At 34.0% G+C, this 9,510-nt stretch overlaps 1 pseudogene; it reads right to left on the reverse strand.

The window, feature by feature from the left end:
• Positions 1-890: 890 nt before the first annotated feature.
• LOC117913698 lies at positions 891-3,948 on the reverse strand (annotated as a pseudogene).
• Between the last annotated feature and the right edge of the window lie 5,562 nt (positions 3,949-9,510).

Here is a 9,510-nt window from a genome sequence, read left to right on the forward strand (position 1 = left end):
ATTGATTTCTAATTGATTTTACATTTATTCTTTTTCCTTTTTTTACATCATATACGAGTGTTTATACCTATTATTGAGATGGTAGTTGAGTTCCCATGTCTTGAAATTATAAGTAGGAAGGATTAGAGATCTAGACACATACTTGTACCCAACACCCACATTACACTCAAACCCATGCAAGATCACAACATGTGACATTAGAATCTTCTTTTCACACACAGCACTAGCACTAATCGCCAATGACCTGGACAGTAGAAGATATCTTTCTGCAATTCTTGTGGGTTTACATAAAAAAATATCCATGTTTGGCTGTGTTTCGAAGAGCTAATAGTTCTATTATGGTGACTAGCCATTAATGCTTGTTCTCTCAGTCTTATGACTGACTTGGTTCTCTGGTTCCAGAACTAGGTTTCTTAGACCTCCATTTACAGTCTAAGCTGCTTCTAATCAAGGCATAGACTAGTAGTATTGTGATGTGTACATCATGCAATTTCCTTCTTTTGTTTCTTTGTGCATTTTTTTTTTTTTTTTGTTAGTCTGAAAATATCATCAAAAGTAATCTTAGTTGTACAATGCAGCAATTAAATTGTGCCTAAGTTTGTAAGATAGGGATTCCACTGATTTTATATTTTCCCAATTAAGGCTATTGATGCCTGAATAATCTCCTATCATCCATGATCTGACTTTATACGTACCAACAAGAAGATGCAAAGTTGTCCCAAGTTCCCAATCACACATTACATTTATGTGAACCTAAACTCAGAAAACTTGTTAAGAGCTGCTCCCTATGATTAAAAAAAAAAGATAATTTTATTAATTATAACAGTAATCTGCAGAGGGAAATCAGACGATAAAAAATAATGGTAATCTGTATCTCTGAAGTGATGTTCCTACCACTTTAGATAGCTTATAAATGGTTTATCTGAAATAGAAATGCACTTGACAACCCAGCCGACTGGCCAAGATGCAACAGCAATTCCCATGCATGCACCCCATTGTCCCCAACCCAACCTCCCTGTATCTGCAAATTTCTTCAAAAATTCCACCATAACCACCTGAAGGATAATGGTTATTCCAATGATCCCCAAAAACAGCTTGTTCTTATGTAACCCCTTAAAAATAGTCTTCTTTTCGAGCTCCCTTTCATTGAATTCATTGAAGACTTGGCATAGCACAAATGTATTGAATATCAAGGTATCCTTTACCTTCTTGCTCACACCAAAGATTGATTCTCCTTTGAACTGTAGGGTCAAGAGGACCGCTATCTGATACAAGGCTTGGGTTAATAGATTCCGCCACATGATATTGGAGATAAGTGGCTCGGTTCGACCCATGGGAGGTTTCTCCATGAGCTCCTTGGTGGGTTGCTCTGTGGCAAGGGCCAGGGCACCTAATGTGTCCATGATCAAGTTCACCCACAAAACTGCACTACAGTCAATGGAACCTCACCAGCTGAAACTTCAGCCACAAAGTTGATTGCAAGGGCTGCAACATTCACCGTCAGCTGAAACTGGATGAATTTCTGGATGTTGTTATAAACACATCTTCCCCATCTCAAAACAGTGGCCACTGAAGCAAAATTATCATCCAAGATGATGATATCTGAACTCTCCTTTGCCACTTCTGTGCCCTGAATGCCCATAGAAAGTCCTATGTCAGCTTCTTTTAATGCTGGTGCATCATTTGTGCCATCACTGTGACTGCTACAACATGACCTTTTTGTTTCAAGCACTGTACCATGAGAAGTTTATCAAAAGGAGAGGATCGAGCCATCACACAGATTTTATCAACTTTCTCCATTCTCTCATCTAGGGTGTACTGTCGGAACACTTCACCTTCTACAACTGCTTCATTGTTCATGTCTTGGTCAGGTCTTAGTATTCCACATTCAGTAGCTATAGCTCTTGCAGTGAAAATATTATCACCGGTGATCATTTTGACACTCACTCCAGCGTGTTGGCAATCTTCCACGGCTTTTCTCACCCCTGGTCTACATGGGTCCTTTATCCCCACAAGCCCTATAAAGGTCAAGCTGTCTTCTTTTAGCTTTTGGGTGGCTTCTCTAATTTCATGCTCTTCTTCTGGAAGTTGGTTATGTGCAAAAGCAATGCAACGGAGGTTGCTAGCAGCCATACCTTGGATTATTTGGTCAAATGTCGTCCTTTCAACATGACCAAGATCTCTCATGCTTCTAGAAGCATCTTAGTAAGTAGAACACATTGCTAGTATCATCTCTGCTGCTCCTTTCTAGTGAACATGGACTTTGTTGTCAGCTTTGTTCCTCAATGCAATCCCACTTCTTTTCTTCTCTGAATTGAATGCTTTTACCTGGAGAATTATACAAGTCTGCTTCAATTCCTCCATGTCCATGTTCAGCTCCAGAACCGCCCAAGAAAGAATTGTTTTTCCAGTAGGACTGCCTGAGAACTCGTATTTTGATCCTGAGGTAGCCCTATAAATGCTTCCAGTAGTATTTAGGGCAACACCTTGTTGTATCAGTTTGAGGACATCTGTGGCAATTGAAGAGGAAGCATTCTCTCGAATAGGGCCTTGGCCAAGCCAAAACTTTGTCACCTTCATCTGGTTCAGAGTGAGGGTACCTATTTTGCCGGTACAAATGGTGGTGGCCGAACCCATCGTCTCAAAGGCAGAGAGCCTTCGAACCATAGCCTGGTGATCAGCTATCATTCTCTTCATTGAATAAGCAAGAGTGAGTGTGACAGCCAAAGGCAAGCCTTCGGGGATTGCCACAACCACAATGGTAACTGCAGCTGCAATGATTCTCACCACAGCATTCACTATAGCACTGAATAAGCTGTCTTCTTTTAGCTTTTGGGTGGCTTCTCTAATTCCATTCTCATCTTCTGTACTCCCTGTGAAGTAGCGCACCAGCAACACCAGAAGAACAAGAAAGGCAACTTCCGAACCAACCTTACCTATTGATGAAGTAAGCTTTTTAAGCCTGGCTAGTAAGGGTGTCTGTTCATTAGTATCACGGCTGATTGTGCTCATTATCTCACCCCATGTTGTGTTCATGCCAACAGATGTCACAAGCATTCGAGCATATCCATTAGCGACTTTTGTTCCAGAAAACAAAAATGGATTCAGGCTGGTGTCGACTTCCACATGGTCACTCTCCCCCATCATGCTTGATTCATCCACTTGTAACGAATGCCCATCAAGGAACAATCCGTCGGCTGGAACTTAATCTCCAATCTTTAAGCAAACAACATCTCCAACAACAGCCTCAAATATAGAAATCTGCTGACGTCGCCCATCCCGGACAACATCAACCTGGATATTATTTCTGACTTTAGACAACTTATCAAACTGTCTATTCTGCCTGAAGTTACTCACAGCAGAAACAGATATGACTAGAAAGACAGCAACGAATATGCTTCCACCATCATACCACCCTTCCTTCAGCCCATGCTCTTTAATTCCTAAACCGAGGGAGAGTGTGGCACAAGCTAGAAGTATGAGAATGGTAAGATCCTTAAAAGCTTCCAACACAAAGTAGAAGAAGCTTTTAGTAGGCCGCGTTGGGTATGTGTTTGAACCAAACATTTCCTGCCTTTCAGCTACATCTTCAACAGCACCATGGATGCCATATTTGGTATCTGTTTTTAGAGCGTCAGCCACACCTTCAACTCCTCCCAATTCGCGAAGTTGATCTAAGTTTTTATCTTTCACCACTGCAGTGAGGCTTGTGTGATCAATGTTTGAGAAGGCAACGTGGGGCTCAACACTGAGGACAACAAAGGAAGGAGTACTAAGCGGGAGTTTGCTGCTTTTCTTCTTCTTATTATTGAGAAGAGAATTGAGGGCCCTGGCACAATAAATGGTAGCAAAGGCCGAATGCCATTTCTTGTTGGGTCTGCTAAGGGTGGCTGGCACATCTAGTGTGGACTCTATGCAACTTAATTTAACATGCAAAATGTTAGACATGTTTTTCAACAGACAAAAGAGTTTGATAAAGATGATGAAGCGGACACGAAGATGAATTATTTAACAAAGTAACGTACCACAAAGAAACAAAAAAGAATGAAGGAAATGAAAAGTGAAGCTAATGTTTATGAAGAAAATGTGTGAGACTAAAAACCACGAAATGGGAACAACCTTGTGAAACATGTGTTGCGGTTAAGGAGTTGCTACTTATAGGAGAGTAGAGGCGCGATGGGTGGTGCGAAAGTGCTGACTTTTGACTTTTGAGGGTCGAAGTGTGTGTTTTTTTAATACTAAAGCGTAAAGAATCCAACTTCAACCATCGCCCCGCGCTTACGTCTATATCAAAGATAGTTTGACAAATATTTTGTTGAGATGGGTACTATCCTTATCATTTTTTTCAACAAATAAGTTATTTTGGACAAACTCTAGAATCTTTAAGACGAAGGAGGATGCTACTTCCACATTCTTTAACCGCTCTCTAATCTTTCTATATTCTTAATTTCTAATGTTATATATATATATAATATTTTTAAATATAATAACAAAAAATAATTTTAATTTATAATATTTTTAAGAGTCAAATAAAAAATTATTTTTAAAAGATAAGAAATCATTTTTTTAAAAAGAAAATTTCAACATTGTATATCGATTTAAAAATTATCTTTTCAAACAACTTTGGATTGATGTTTTATAAATTATTATAAATTTTAAAATATTTTTTCAATTGTTATTCATTAAATTATTTTTAAAAACTATCATTTTTTGTTTTTCTCTAGTTTAAAAACGGAATGAAGGGTAAGATGTGGGCTTAAATTTTATGGTCCCATTAGAATATAAAAATAAATATCAATAATAAGATGGTTTCATGCATATTTTGTTTATTCTTTTATTCATACTATAATTTTATTTATTTATACTGGCTTTGTTAGTACGTTGGATGATCAGAACTTCATGATACCTTTTATATATTACTAATGGCAGTGAGGTGATGGAATAGACCTTTATCATTGGTCTATTCAACTTTATTAAAGTTTGGATTCTTTGAAAGTTAGATACAAATTCTTATTATTCCTGCCACTTTCACCCATGATTAAAAAATTATAATAAATAAAGAAAAACCGTTTTTTTATTAACATTTAGTCGTTAGAGCTTCAAAACAATGAACTAAAAAGATAAAACCAAGTCCAAGTTAAAATAAAGAATACAGAACTCAAACATTTTATAACACATACTTGATATAAAAAGGTAAAATATATATATTTTTTTTTAAAAGAAAAAAAGTTCATGCTTTGTGTGAAATAAAGTACTATTATTTTTACATTATTTTATTGCCCATAAAGTAATAAAAATAATTTCAATGGTTTGAAGCCCTCCAATTTTTAACATAAGAATCCCTTACTCATATATGAACCAAAAAAGGGACCAATCATACCATATCACAAACAATTTAGGTTCTATTACTTTGTACATAAATCTAATTTTATTATTTTATATATCGATATCATTTATTTGTATTTGATTTTATCTATTTATACTTTGATCCCAAATATTAGTATTTTCATTCACTTTGTACATTTTCAATGATAAAAATAGATGTCGATTTAATACCTAAACTTTTTCTAACATTAAAGTAAATATGATTTCATGAATTTCACATTTTCTATCATCTTGACCTAAATCCAATGGGATTGATCACTTTTTTCTCATTCCATAATTCAATCCCATGAAGATGATTCGGTCATCAACCATTTACTAAGTTGTGACACCCATTTTCTACACCAATTCAAACACTCCACTTTTGCTAATAACTTTTAGCCAATATAAAAAAATGAACCTACCATTTGATATATAAAGCATGCATTTTCTTTTAATGATGTCATATTTTGAATTATTTTTTATATAAACATCATTAAATTCATTTAAGAGAAGTTATTTTATGATGGGATATACTTTCTACTTTTTATTTTTAAAATTAGAAACCACTATATACTCTCTTTCATCTTTCTTTTACACTTGAATTCTTTAAGGTTTTAGGAGCTTCAAAAATGTTATATGCACACCTTCCACATAATCTCTAGAGGGTAAAGTGGATATATAATAGGTATAAAAAGCAACTCTATCAACTAGCATGTAAACAATTTATGACTTAAGAGATGGTATTGTTACGACAAAAGGCATATTCCAGCTTATTATTTGAAAAGGCTTTAAAGAGGATATTCAGTGGAGAATAAATGATTTGTAGATTTGTGGTTAGCTAAAATGTGCTCAAGGTAGTATATGCATACCTTTAGTGAGTTAAAATGGCTATTAAACACGAGTTCCCTAGGTAGATCAATCATGAGTTTAATTAACCACGTGACTAATAAGTATAGTATTAAATACATTACAATTTACAAGTAACCCTTGGAGGGAAAAACTACTAATATGGTGAATCACATGTCAAGAAAGTAGTTTTTTTTTTAATTTATTTTTATTCTTCTTCATATTTTCAAGTTTTCAACCAAAAAAAAAGTATTACGCTCAACCACTTGTCCAGTGGTTCTACTTTTGTGACCACCTAAGCTTTATTATAGGAACTTTTGGGTATCCCGAACTCTCTTAAATTATGAAGCCACCTTTTTTTATGGACTTCAACCAAGTTTTAAGCATAATTTTCAAGTAAAAAATATCTCAATTTAATCTTTTAAGCTTTTAACAACTTTAGAGTACTTTTCATAATAAAAATGAGGCTCATGGTGGTATCAAACTAGGATTACCCAATTCTTAAGCTAATAGCTCATAATATTTAAGAAGTCTTCTCATACGAGGTTTTAGTTCTACCTCTTTAAAACTAATTGAGATAGTCATATTTGTTATTATAAGCTCCTTGGGTAAATTATGAATAAGTTAATTTCAGCTTAAAATAATAAATTCAGCAAATAAACATGTAATAAAGTTGGAACTTATGACCCTCCTACTGAATGAAGTTTTAATATTATATTGGATAATTAATTTTTTTTAAAGCTTAAACTTAAGATTTGCATCCTCGTGAATATTGCATCATGCTTTCTAATAATATATCACATACCTTTTTAGATTTTATGTTAGACCTGTGATTACTTCTCTAAATCAATTTTTCAGCATATTGTATATATGTGCTTGTTAGGATGAATCAATTATCATTGAATGCAGAAATACAACTCCTCATAGTGTCTCTTTGCTTATTTCCTCTACAGCTTTGATTAGTTGAACTTAAAAGAACTCCCCAGTGCTTTCACAAAATGTATTGAACTTCAAACCTGCACAAAGATAGAAACCATATCATTGAAAATAATTAAATAGATCAACTGAAATCAAAGTGCTGTTGTCTTATTTAAAAAAAAAAAATTATGGGCTTTATGCAAATACGATAGTCGCGCAAAACTCCTTATTTGGAATACTAGATAGGTGTCATGTGTCATTTCATTTGGCACCTTCTTCCATAACTATCAAAAATGATATTTGTTCCGGAAGAAAACAAGAGTTTTGGGAAAATATAATATATTTGAAAAATAAATTCATAAAATATATTTTCAATCAAAATAATTTTCAAGTTAGTGCATGTCTTTTCAAAATTCGAAAATTTTCGCTATATATGAAAATTGTGGAAAGTACCTCTTGAAGAGACACTTTCAGTATAAACCCAATTTTTTCAAAATTATGAAAGGCGTCCGAGTATAATTCCATTTTTTTTGGAAATTGTGGAATGTGTCTCTTAAAGAGACACCTTTAGCATAAATTCGAAATTTTCCACTATTTGAATGAAAATTGTGGAAAGTATCTCTTGAAGAGACACTTTTAGTACAGACCCAATTTTTTAAAAATTGTGGAAGAGACACCTTTCACAATTCCTAAAAAATGGAATTATACTAAAGGTGTCTCTTGAAGATACGCCTTTCATAATTTTAAAAAAATTGGGTTTATATTGAAATTATCTCTTAAAGAGACACTGTTCACAATTTCCATACATAGGAAAATTTCGAATTTATGTTCAAGAGAGACATCTTTAACTTTAAAATTATTTCCATAATTTTTAATACATATTGGATTTTATGCAATTATGAAAAATGTCTTTTTAAGAGACACATTTAGCATAAATCCAATTTTTTTGAATTATAGAAAGTATCTCTTGAAGACACACCTTTTGAATAAATTAAAATTTGTTGGAATTGTAGAAGATGTCTCTTCAAGAGACATTTTTAATTTTAAAATCAAATTCATAAGACATTTAAATTTATTAAATTATGAAAGGTGTTTGTTCAAGAGATACCTTTAATGCATATTAGATTTTTTACCACGTGAAAAATGCTTTTTCAAAAGACACCTTTAATGCATATTAGAGTTTTGTCACGTGAAAAGTGTCTTTTCAAGAGATACCTTTTAATATAAATCCAATTTTTTGGAAAATTATAGAATGTGTCTCTTCAAGAGACATATTTAGCTTAAATTCAATTCTTTTAAATATGTAATATGATTTTAAAAATCATAAAAGGTATTTCTTCAAAAACACCTTCCACTAAATATACCAATATTTTCTCAACTATCCTTTTTTTAATAATTATTTTTAAAAATTACCGCAAAAGTTAAAAAAGCCCAACCCACGGGTAATTCTGCCAAGAAAAAAAAATGATGGGCGCACAAACACGACGTGACCTTTGATGTGATAAATGAAAATGGGTATGTTGGTCCCATACTAGTGCCATCAATTATAAGCGCGCAACGGATTCTTGATAAATATACTGCTATTAGAAAAAATAATATTTAAAATACCATAGTTTGGAAAATAATTCCAATTCTACGGCACTTTTGAACACGTAGGATAACACATAGGATGAGATATGAAAACCCATTCCCTCCTTTCCATTTCCCTTCCCGTTTTTCTTCTCTGCATCAAAACTCCTCTGCCCGAAAACCCATTATCCCGCACGCTGATCATGGGATGGAGATCCTTACCTCAACACCAATAGGAAGGAAGTGAAGTGAAGATCTGAGAAACCATTGCCCCCGGTATTTTCTGTAAGTTTTGTGGTTATATTTGGTGGTGTGGTTGTGTTTGGTCACCGAGAAAGTGTGGGAAAGTTGTAAAAAAAATAAAGTTTTCGTTTTTTTTTACAATGAAACTGAGTAGACTAAAAATAATGGAGAAAGTTTTAATTTTTTTTGTGGTTCGGCTTGTTGTGATTCTGTTTGGTTGCCAAGAAAGTGTGGGAAAGTTGAAAAAAAAAATTCCCAATATTTCCTACCAGTCCAGCCCGCGCACAGGATACAAAATCTATCCATTTTTTTTTTTTTATAAAAAAACATAAGCTATTTGGTAATCTGATCATGATTTGCGGGGAAAGGTGATCATGATTTGAGGGGAAAGGTTGTGTTTTTCAGCGTGGCTCAAAAATCGTGGATTTAGGGTTTGTGAAATTTAAATCCAATGGCACAAAAGCAAAGAGACCCCTAGAACAGATCCAGAAAGCACGGAGCTAAAAAAAAAAAGCATTTTTTTGTTTGTTTTTTTAGGGGGTTTTGCATGGACTTTCTCGGAAATCAAAG

Source organism: Vitis riparia, chromosome 4 (genome assembly GCF_004353265.1).
Source record: "Vitis riparia cultivar Riparia Gloire de Montpellier isolate 1030 chromosome 4, EGFV_Vit.rip_1.0, whole genome shotgun sequence".
Lineage (NCBI taxonomy): Eukaryota > Viridiplantae > Streptophyta > Magnoliopsida > Vitales > Vitaceae > Vitis > Vitis riparia.